The sequence below is a fragment of the Varanus komodoensis genome, unplaced genomic scaffold, assembly GCF_004798865.1.
Source record: "Varanus komodoensis strain SLA01 unplaced genomic scaffold, ASM479886v1 scaffold10, whole genome shotgun sequence".
Classification (NCBI taxonomy): Eukaryota; Metazoa; Chordata; class Lepidosauria; order Squamata; family Varanidae; genus Varanus; species Varanus komodoensis.
Window position 1 is genome coordinate 21,100,425 of NW_025335269.1, and position 12,277 is coordinate 21,112,701.

Consider the following 12,277-nt stretch of genomic DNA (forward strand, 5'->3'; position numbering starts at 1 on the left):
GGTAGGTACTCGGAGGAGGGCTTTTTCTGCGGTGGCGCCCAATCTATGGAATGTGCTCCCCAGAGAGGTCCGCCTGGCGCCGTCGTTATTTGTTTTTCGGCGCCAGGTGAAGACCTTTTTATTTAAACGTCATTTTAATTGTTAACAATATTCACTTATTCATCTGGCCAGGATGACTTCTTTTCTTTCCTTTTCTTCTTTTATAACTTTTCTTTTATAACTTCTTTTATAGTGTTTATATTTTTTTATATTTATTTATTTTATATTATTAATTTTAATTTTATATTGTTATTTTGTATTGTATTGTGTTGTAAGCCGCCCCAAGGCTTCGGCAAGGGGCGGCATAGAAATGTTCTAATCATCATCATCATCATCATCATCATCATCATCATTTGTTTTTAATGTCTTGAGTGTGCACCTGCATATTTCCAAATCTGTTAAGTGTACAGAGCTTATGAAAGGGCAAGGTGCACCTGTGGCAACCATTTTGTGAGAGTGACCATAACATTCTGTCAAAATTCCACTTGTGCACACTGATTCTGAAAGTTTGGGGTCCCCTGGCTTACAGTGTGTTTTTAAGTGTTGGCTGAATCATATCACAAAGTAGCCTCATTCATATTTTGATATCTAAACTCCTCCCTGTAGCCACTGTGCTATAATTATAGACAAAACTTCTGCTCCTGCATTAAAATATTTGGAGTGCAAACCCATATAAGTTTGACAGAAAACATCTTACAAGGGACACATTAGGAGCCTTAGGACTGTCTTTTATCTAAGCGTGTGTACAACTGCATCCTCAGATGACCGTTCTTGTGATGCAGCTTGCTGCCAGGGGCTACTCCTGGAAGCAGGGTGTCAAGCAACTCCCAGAAAGTGCCACTTGATGATCACCATGGTATTACAAGTAGTCCTTGGGCATCTGAGAGACAGGCACAACTGATCTTCCCACCAATTGTACAATTGTACATTGGGAAACGGTGTGTTATGTTGAAGGATAAAACAGAGAGGAAGAATCTACACATGGCAAGCTCTTCCCTTAAGCTTTGATCTTTAGCTTTCTAATCTGCAGGAACAAATGTACAGATCAAAATGCCAGCTGGTCCCTTGAGAAATCGCGATTTGACCGTTCATGCTTGCGAACAGGATTACACAGCATAAGGGTGGCTTGTGGAGAATCTTGTTGGATTTTCTAAAACTTCCTGCTCTGCCCTGATTCCAGTACCAGCCGTCTGGTCTGTAGCTTGGGTGACCTTGCCCTTTTGTTATGAGTCATTTTGCTCCTTCTCAAAACGCCCAAGCAAAATTGCATAATTCTACATTCTACAGCCTTTTTATACCCTTTGTAAATGAGAAGCTGAGGAGCTGCACTGTTCATCACTATATACAGAGAGCCTTCTGGCTATTGGACAGTATAAAAATGAAATAAATACACTAAGAAGCTCCTGATGTCCACACCAATTATTTATCCTGCTGTAAGGATGAAAAGGGGAGTGGGTTTCAGGAAAAAGCCTAGGCTTCACTTCCTCTGCTGAAGCTTTTGTGCACAGCTGTCCACCTCTTTACAGGTTATTTATAAGGGCTGCTTTATGTCAGCCATTCCCAGTGTCTTGTTCCCTCCAGTTTGGCAGGCCAGGAAGGACTGGGCATGAATCTTCAGTACCCATGAAATGTTGACTGCCAGTTGGAGGAAAGAACATAAAACTGGCCAGGAAGAGCAACAGAATGGAGTATTCTGGAGGAAGGAACTGAACAGGAACAGTCAACATAGCCATGTTTTGTGGCAGTACACATTTGTACATAATGCTTCCATTGATTTTCACAAGGGAACATATGCGTGCTGAGTGCAACAGATGCCATTTTAAATTAAAAACAACATTACTGTAGTTTCAAGTTTTACTGCTATATTGAGCTCTTCTGTCTTGTTTATCAGCACTGATTTTAAGCCAGGAGACATGACACCACACTCTGCTTAGGAAGTATATAGCTCCATACAATCTAGAATCAAGTAACAAAGCATTTTCTTTCAATATGGCTGCACTGGAGCATAAAATGACAAATCCTCGGGTATGCAGATATATCAAGTGGTTGCTGTAACTGGCCAAAGCATCTAGGACTGGCACTTGCAACATGACATATTCCATATGTATTGAGTAACAGCTCCTATCATTCCAGCCAGCTGATGGGAACTGGAGTCTTGCCTATTTGGAGGATAAGGAACTGAGAATTTTTTCTCCACAGCAACAGATGAAATTTATTTCCCATAACACATGACCTATTCATTTTATATAAATAGAATTTAAAACATGTTTGAAGCCATCCAATCCTCATCCAGTTTGAATGGAATCCCAGGATCTTACACATGTTTCTTATGGAAAAGAGTGGATGCACTAGAGAATGCATGATTTCATCCAGTGATCCAACTGGGAACATTTTATTTAAACGTCATTTTAATTGTTAATATTATTTGCTTATTTTATCTGGCCAGGGCAACTTATTTTATATTGTTAATTTGTTTTATATTTTGAATGTATTATATTTTAATTTTATGTTGTGAGCTGCCCCGAGGCTTCGGCGAAGGAGCGGCATAGAAATGTTTTAAATAAATAAATAAATAAAATAAACATTCTGTATGTACTGCTTGTGTTGCTTCCTCACCAGTTCACATGGATGATTGTGCTAAGTCTGCTAATCTATGTAGAGACTTTTCTGGTGAAAGGTACCTGCCTCCTCCTGGAAAGTTTCTGCACTCTTATTATTCACTCAACCAGAGCATCTTAATAAAGAGACGATGTATAATAGTCTTAGTAATACTGTATAATCATAGAACATAGTTGGCAGTGGATTATTCTTATGTTCTTCTAATTTAAGCCCAATGTTATTTTAATGTAAGCCCCATTCATTTTGATGGTTGTATTCTAAAAAGGACCAATATTGGATGCAATCCATCGTGTATTTTACCTTTTTCGCACAGAGCACTTTGCCAACATAGAATTAGTTATTGGGCAAACACTTGGCATTTTAAGCCTCCTTCCTTTTAAAAATAAAACATGTTTAGTTCTTAAGGATATGGTGATTAAACATGAAAGTCTGTGGACAAATCCCAGAAGCTCATTGGGGGGAGCCAAGTAAGAGGCTGAGTCAGGCTGTGCAATCTGAAAGGCCTGCAAAGCTATATGCCAATTGGACTTTAATACAGGTAATAAGCTCAATACATAGCATTTATGTAGTGCTTTAGAATAGTTAAAGCTTTCACAGATGTGAAATTCTTACAAACTGTACTGGTCAACGAATACCAACAAATATTTCAAGCTTCAAGTTGACTGGCAGGAGCAAATAGATCCCTCTCAAACATCTCCTTCTCCTACGTCCAGCTTCAACCCCCAAGAATTCCTCAGCATGGCTTTATTCTAGAGACCATAACAATAATCTTACTGGAAAATATACATTTTCTGGTAATTGGCTGCCTCCAGTAGCTATGATGGATTGGTTGCTTTTGCTTTGGTCTTTGAATAAAAGAAATATAGTTCACTCTTATGGCTCTTTCATTCCTGGTTCTGGGAAAATCCATTCTTGTCCACCCAAATAATATATAGCACCAAATCAGTACACTAAAGGTATTGGATTTGTGTTGATTCAGTAATTCATCAATTAGGCTGAAGCCAACAGTAGAGGATTTCACTTAAACCACACAAGGCATGCTGTAAAAGTAAGAAACCAGAGTAACCTTTTCAAGAGCAGGAATGCCATACTAAATAAAGTTCAACCTCTCCTCTCAGATAAAATATAGATGGTGGAGCAGTGTATATAGAAGTGTTTTAAGATCTGAGAAACTAAAGAACAGAGAAATCAAATGAGGTGGGGGCAATGCTTTCCTTCTGGGAAAAAAGGCACTAGAACTCTTGATTATGTTTCCCCCAGAACAGATGGCAATTAAATTGTAATGAAGAGTTGCTAATACTGAGCAACATTGATTATATAACCTATGTAACTCACCCATTTGGTAGGCTATAAGTTGTTGCAAGCCAGCACCATGTTTTCATTGGCCTTGTCTTCTTGGATTTGTTCTTTGCTTTGGGCAGCTGAAGCAGCCATGATTGACTATATATGGCTGAATTGAACTGGGGAAGACAAGGGTCCAACAATTCTGACAAGCAGCAATGCTGAGGCATATGTTAATCAACCTAGATCTCGGTGGAGTCAAAAGGAGGTTCATCAGTGAGAAGTCCCTTTCACATTTAGATGAAGACTAATGGGGCGATTTTTTCCTCAACCAGCTATTCTCGAACTCTACAAATCATTTCTCTCTCACTCAATTGAAGCCTTCTGGACAAATTTCAAGCACATTTCTTGCTGAATATTAAATCACAATCTATATCTTCTGGTCAATGCTTAGGAACTAGCATTTGGACCCATATGGGTAAATCAAATCTTTGTCATCTAGCAGTCTCTTTGCAATAGGTAAGATTTTCATAGATAGCCACATGTTTAAAAAAAAATATTTCTGGGCGGGTAGAGTTAGAGCTAGAGTTTCACTTAGAGTTTCTGATGCACTAATGTGCTGATGGCATTTTCATAATATGGTCTGTGATATTCCTTTCTATCCTCAAACATTTTAACTATATTATCTATCTTTATACTGGCTTTGTATCAATCCATGTCACATTCTTGTAAATCTTGGTTCAATTCCAACAGTTCATGGAGGATATCACACATCAGTCCTAACTCCAGCACAAATGCAACCAAAGTAAGCTTCCTTTGTAAACCTTCGTACACGGATCTCTCTCTTCTTGTCACCAAGACTTTATAATCTACCCATACAGCAGACACTAATCTGAAATTGGAAGGTACCAATCTTGTGCTTAATATTCTTCCAGTGGTTGATAGTTTTAGTTAAAGCATCTTTGCATGTAGATCTCTGGCACTTTTTGGTGAAGCATGGTACAAAATATGCTGTTTGTCATGGAAAAAATTGAGTCAGTTAATTGGAGAACTAGCATGTACAGCAGCACTCACTGATCATTCCAGTCTACGACAACACAGTGCCATACAATAACAGAGAGAAATCTATGTTTCAACAATTTCTTAATTCCAGAATTATTTCCTAACATCACAACTGCACCGTCACAAGAAACAGAAATCAAAAGTTTATCCAGATTCTCTTCTGTCATTCCTAAAGAATTGTGATGTTGGAATGATGAGTTGAAAATTCCTCCTGCTGTGACATCATCTGGTTTTATCAAGCCAAGAAGCTAATTTGCAAGGATATTCATTGTACAGTCTGGGACATGACTGTACATGCTTACAAAATCAGTGCAGATGTTTTACTAATGGTAGTTGATTCATCAATGGTTAAAGTGATTCTCCTATTAAATTTTACAATTCTTTTGGTCAAGTTATTTCTCATTTCATACCTACATAATTGACAAAGTTGCTGCAGGCATTAGTAGTGGAGTATATGATCCCTATCAATACCTTTCAGTTCTTGCAGGCTATTCATCTTCAAAATAGTTAAAAGACTGGTTATTTTTGGCCGCTTTATATGCTGCACAAAATATCCTTTTCATAAGAGATGGATTCCATGCATGCTTTTTCCAGAATTTCTTTCTGAGCTTCTTCTCCTAGCTTTATGACATGAGCTTTCTTGCTGGTCAAATATTTTTTCCTTAAAGATATCAACTGCTGTTTTTGCATTTCACCTTGGGCACAGATTTAATAATTGGCCCACTCTTTAGTTATCTTCATTCCCATTTTCGTCTCGACTCCAAGTTTTCCAACATTTTGGTCCTGAATGCAACCACGTTTCTCATTTTTTGCAGATAAGCCAATCATACTTCTGGCAGAAATTGTTAATTTGTTCAGAAGTCCAACAGCTAGGCCAGTCTGTACTTAACACTTCTCTCTTCAGCACAGGAATATGTGACAAAGCGTAATCTGATTTGATTCCACTGTTTCAGTTTCTTCACATATTTTTCTGTTTTCTCAGCGCAGAAGATGAAAAGTAATTTGTAATTTTTTCTTATTACCTGCCATCACAGTTTTGACACAAAAGCATGTCCCAAATCACATGATTTTGATGAAAAGCCTTGCCTTTAGCTATCTGGCAGTTTGCTTACAGCTGCACACCCTATCTAACTAGACTAACTAAATCCAGCCCTTAAAGCAAGCTTGTACAGCAGACAGCATAATAACCATAAACCAGAAAAAGGGGCTAGAACTCAGTTCTGACAAGTAATGACTAGAAGAAAAGGTGCTGGAATTCAGTTCTGGTGAGTTCCACAAGAAAAAAAGAAGCCCTGGGTAGGGAAGTTCAATTTTGTTTTTCAGGCCAGACATTATATGCCGTGGCAAAGCACTCAAATGGCAGAGACTACAAATGGATTCAAGGGCAGATGCAGGACTGCTGCCAAAGCAACTGTGGCAAAGGACAAAATGGCACCCCCCCTTTACTAAAGTGGACTGGACTGGGACGTGAATCTTTCTGCAATACTGGAGATGGGACAGCATCTTCCACCATACCCAAAGGCAACAGTCTGGTTTAGGGTGCATAATTCTCCCCTATGACACTTTGCTTCTGCCTTCCAGCATCTGCTGCTTGAGGCAAGTGCTTCACTTAGCTAATGTTAGGGCCAGCCCTGCTGTGACATTTTGCTCTCCTGGGTCACGTCTTGGGCTACTCAATTAATATCTTTATGTAGTGCTGCAGCAGGGGGTGGATTTTGGAGTCAAAGTCCAGGGCTGCACAGTTCAGTCCCCATGACCACTCAGAAAATGGCAGGCCAACATGGTATCAGGACAACAAAAGCAAATTCAGTTTTATTCCTGCAGTCATGATGGTGCTATGCTTTATTCATTTAATTGATTTATATCCTGTTGTTTTCTTACAAACTCAGAGAGGCTTAAATCATTCTCCCCCTGCTGTTCGCAGTCTTACCCCAGGACAACAACCCTGTGAGGTAGGTTGAGCTGACAGTTGGCTCCATGACTGAGTGGGGACCAGAACCCAGGTTGCTGAGTCCTGGTTCCATGCTGTTAACCGCTAAACCACACTGGCTTTCTTTATGTGACTTTAAAAAGCAAAACTGCAAGTGTGAAGAGTATTTTTCCTAAACATTTAAAAAGAAACATTGTCAAATACTTCTGTTATCATTTGCACTTATCCTTAATTTAGAAGTTGTTTAATTAATTAATTAATTAATTAAAACATTTCTATGCCGCCCCATTCGCCGAAGCCTTGGGGCAGCTCACAACATAAAAGCATAGAATTTTAAAGCATAGAATGGTGGTAGTGTATTTGGGGTGAAGATCAATGTTGGCTGTGTGCTATGCAACTAAAGCTATCTAAAGTGAGGCCCCATTAAACCATTGAGTCCCAAGTGTCAGACTACAACTCCCATCATTCCCAGGCAACCAGCATGGGGAAGAGATATGGAAGTACTGTTCTAGGGAAACTGTCATGCTTCTACTATACCTTCTAGTTCTGACTTCATGGTTGGGGATGATTGGAGTTGTAGCCCAACGTATTTGAAGGGCACCATGTTGGGTGAAGCTACCCTAGATGGTTGGTGGGCAAGGACAAACAGCAGGCATGTAGCTGCTACAGTTTTATAGCAGCGGCTCTCTCTTTTGCTTACCATCAGAGGTAGCTTGGCAAATATGAGGAACAAGGCCTTCTCCAGGATGGCCCCCAATTCTAGAATGCACTTCTATTGTGTATCTTTCTCTGCAGCCCTTTACAAAAATTCTGATGACCCACTTTTTTGTTGGCATTCCTTTGAATTGTATATTTGGACCAGTGGCTTCAACTGTAATATCTATGCTTGTGGACTAGAAGTTGGTCATATTATCGTTGGCATGTTTAATTTTATTTTAAACAGATTCTTAATTATTTCCTTTTATTACATATGCCACCTTGAGAAGTGGCTTTTAAGTAATTTTAAATAATTTCATGATGACAAGTTGATTAAACTTGTTCAGTACATTAACTGAAGACAATAAAATATTCAGATAACACTCAGAGGAGCCATGTGAATTTTTTTTATATGTCTGGCAGCAGGCATAGACTATCCTGCACTGAATTCAGTAGATTCCTTGCTGTATTAAAAGAGCGGAATTTGAACATTCAAAGTAAAACATTCTTGTCAAAAACTGTGTGCAAGCCTCTGGCATATGTAGCCCCACAAGATCAGTTCGCCCTTTCTTTGTGGACAGGTGGACTCCTATGCTTCAAATGTCTTTGAAATGCTCAAATCCATTTCAGTAGTTTCTGTATATATTGTGGTCTTAAATTAGCAGAAAAATGTTGACAACTGCTCCTGGCTGTCAATCTAAATATAATTATTTGACTGTCCATTCTGTGGCAGTGGGACAGGGAATCAAGCCTATGCATGGCTAGCTGGAGAATGTGGGCCATCTAAACATGTATAGGATTGCACCCTCAGCCTTTTGAGCAGCTGCAAGACTTGTGCATGACTAAAGCAGACCTTTGGATCTGTGATATATTTGTTACATTCATACACCTTCTTTCATCCAAGGAGCCCAAGGTGGCATCCGTCAGACTTCCCCTCTCCACTTTATACCCACAATAACCTGGTGAGATAGGTTAGGAATAGAATCAGTGTCTCTTACTCAAAGTCATCCACTGAACTTCATGGCAGAGAAGGGACTAGATCTCCTTAGTCCTAACACATGGCTCAACTTTATTTATTAGATTTATATCCCACTTTTTTTCTTATGAACTCAGAGCAGCTTATATCATTCTCCTCCTCCTGCTCCTCATCCTTATTGTGATGGACAACTTTAGATAAGATGCCTGCTATTATACTTGGGTGGAACAAACAATACTTCTTTATCATACAAGCTGTCAGAAAAACTAAGGAGTAGCTTGGTTCATTCTAATCATAAACATGTAGAGTTCCCCCAAATTAATTGTATTGCATGCATATTATTTGGTTTTACTGACCCGCTCTCCCACACACATTCCCCTGGAGCAAATTCTCTCCTTAAACCCCAATTATTCTTTTGTAACAGCTGAAGGGAAGACTTCAAGCTGCCAACTGTTAAGGGAAGATTCAAATTTTTTGCAAGATGTTTCAGGAATGATAGAGCTCATGTATCACACACACAAAAAAGGCCTATACAATTGCTGGTATTTGATTGCAATTGGCTACTTGCAGAGAAGAGCTTATTGTATGGAAAAGGTCACTGTGCTAACTTTAGAGTTGAAAGCACCTGTCTGGTTGCAATGTAAATCTGGATATAAGTGGAATCTTCTGTATAAAAATAAACAAGGCTGATTAAATGCTTTCATGAACTGCCTGTTATACAAATTTTGATCTTCTTATAAATTGTGAAATCTCAGCACTCCTACACACCCTGTTTCCATTAGTGAAGACCTCCCAACTATGTTCCACAGCCTTCTCCTACATTTCCTGGCATGTTGTCTCCTTGGTGGAATTGCAATGGGCAAGAACAGCTGTTTTGACATCCTTTATCTGGAAGAGTGATTCCATCCAGTAGACAACTGTGCAGGATATGTCTGTCACTGGGATGGATTTATCACATGACTCTAACTTCACAATTTTCCAATGATTGTTTTATATTTACTTCCCTTGTATCTTCTGTGCTTGAATGTTCTACACTTGAACATGCCACTTTCATAATGCTACAGCTGATGACTTGACCAAATCAGCTGCCTTGGATCTTACACTAATAGGAATGTCTACTGCAGACATGAAATAAGACTCTACATCCAAGCTCACTTTGGTACAATATCTTTGTGCAAGTAGCTGAGTGAGTCTTACCATGTGGCAGAAACAAGCAATCTTTTTGCTTGGTGGATCCAGGGAATGCTATAGATGCAGTATACCTGAGATCAGCAAGTTCAAACTAAGTTCCCCACAGTATTCTTTTTGGCAACCTAGTGTAAAATGTGGAAGATACTTCTGTTAGGTAGATTTGTAGCTGGAGGGAGGATGTTCTGAAAAAGTGTTCATCAATGGCTTCTCATTAACCTGGACAAAAATGACATATGAGATGACACAAGATGGAGGACTGGGCCAAAATTAGCAAAACAAAGTTCAACAGAGATAAATGTAACATTCTGCATTTAGGTAGGAAGAATCACAAATAGAGGAAGGGTGATGCTTGGCCTAAGAGTGGTGCCTGTGAAAACTTAGGTAATTTAGGTGACCACAAGCTAAACAGTGTACAGCAGCAATTAGAGAGGTTAATAAGAGTCCTGGCACTGTTCTGTCTAGTTATGACTATTTTGACTAATTTTGACTGAATGACTATAAGTTGTTTTGACTACCCAAATTTAAGAATGATATTGACAAGGGGTGACAAAGATGGTGAGAGGGCTAGAGACCAAGTGCTATAAGAAAAAATTGAAGGAGTAGGGTGGGCTTTGGCTTAGAGAAGAGATTATTAATCTTCAAATATTCAAAGAGCTGTCCCATAAATGATGGTACAAGTTTATTTTCCATTGTATGAGAGGCTAGGAGCTGGACCTATGAGTTCAAATTATAAGGATAAGTTTATAGACTACTGTTGGGGAAATTCAGATAAACCCTGGTAGAAAAAGGTTGCTTATATGTGTCTCGTGTGGTAAAATCAAACCTGCAACATCTCTGTGCCTCTTTTTCAGAAAGTACCAGAAATCCAAGACAAGCTTTTGATTAGCGTTATTTTCAAGCTGTTCCTTTAAGTGATGGCTACTACCTTTGGTTGGAAAAGATTTGCAGAATGGGGCTCCCACTTCTTGGGCTAACAGCAAACAAAACTGATAAAGAGGTCAGACAAGATTTTCTTAGCAGTATTGCAATCACCCTCATTTGCATGTCAAGACCCACAATAATCCCTGTGCTTCAGTGATCCTTATGTTAACCTCTTGTAATCAGTGCTATTATTTTAAGTCTCCTCTGCTGATCTCTCACATTCCTTCTCACTGTGGTCCCCTTATTTCGTCATCATCACTGACCAGCTGCTATGTCATGTGGATCAGAATCCATAAAACACTCTGTGTGTGTTCTGAAAGCTTGTAGTTGGCGGTGAGCACCAGTACTCGGTAGCATGGGGCCTGGGTGATCTTATCAATAAAAACACTGGGGTTCAAGGCGATTTAAATCATCCATACAAGTTCGAGTGTTCATTCCTGCCATTGGTAAGGAGCTTCTGACACTACATATTCAGAGGAATGGTATGAATTCTTTAACTGGGGAATGGAGCAGGTAAAAAGATGGTGAACTCTCCTTTGTTGGAGGGTTTGAAGTGGCACTTGGATGGCTACCTATGGAACATGCTGTAGCTGTGGATTTCCTGTATCAGCTGGGGGTTGAACTAGATAACCTTCTAGGTCCCCTGTATGATTTGTCATGCAGCACCACCAGGAGAAGAAGGAAATAGAGGAAGGTTCAAATTATTATCAATATAGTACAACAAGCCTTTTGATAGTTTGGCCCTAGGTGGGTAGATGGGTTGAAAGAAGAGAATATTTGGGCTCTACTGTAAGCTAAAAATGCCTTGGCCTGGTACTGGCCAGTGATTTTTATATATGAAACATAGAAAATAGAAACATAGAAACTGAGCAAATCAGAAGGGTTCCCCTGGGCCATTTAGACTGACCCCTGGCTTTAGCTGGCTCCGCTCATGACATGCCTACCATGTGCATGTCCAGCCTATCCTTAAACACCCTCACTGATGGGGCTTCAACCACCTCCCCTGGAAGCCCATTCCATGCCCTAGGGGTCCTAACCATCAGGAATTATTTCCTGGTGTCTACCTTGAATCTTGGTTCCCTGAGGTTTGCTCCTTCAGAATGCATCCTGCCCTCCAACGCAGGGGGAAAACGTTCATGACCCACCTCTGTGTGACATCCCCTCACATACCTGTATGTTGCTAACTGGTCTCCTCTGAGTCTCCTCTTTTCAAGACTGAAAAGACCCAGCTCCCTCAGTCTCTCCTCATATGACTTACCCTGAAAACTAGCCACCATCCTTGTGACCCTTCACTGCACCTATTCCAACCTTGCTATATCTTGCTTGTAATGAGGGGCCCAGAACTGAACAAAGTACTCCAGTTGTGGGCACACCAGAGTCATATAGAGTAGCAGCAATACCTATCTCGATCTAGAAGCCACACTTCTGGTTATGCAGAAGAAATATAATCTGGCTAAATATAATTCTGGGTATGAGAAGAAATATAATCCAGAAATCAAGTAAATATATTTAATTTAATTTGCAGGAGACTGTGATCTTAGGAAGTAGGACGCTGTGCTCCA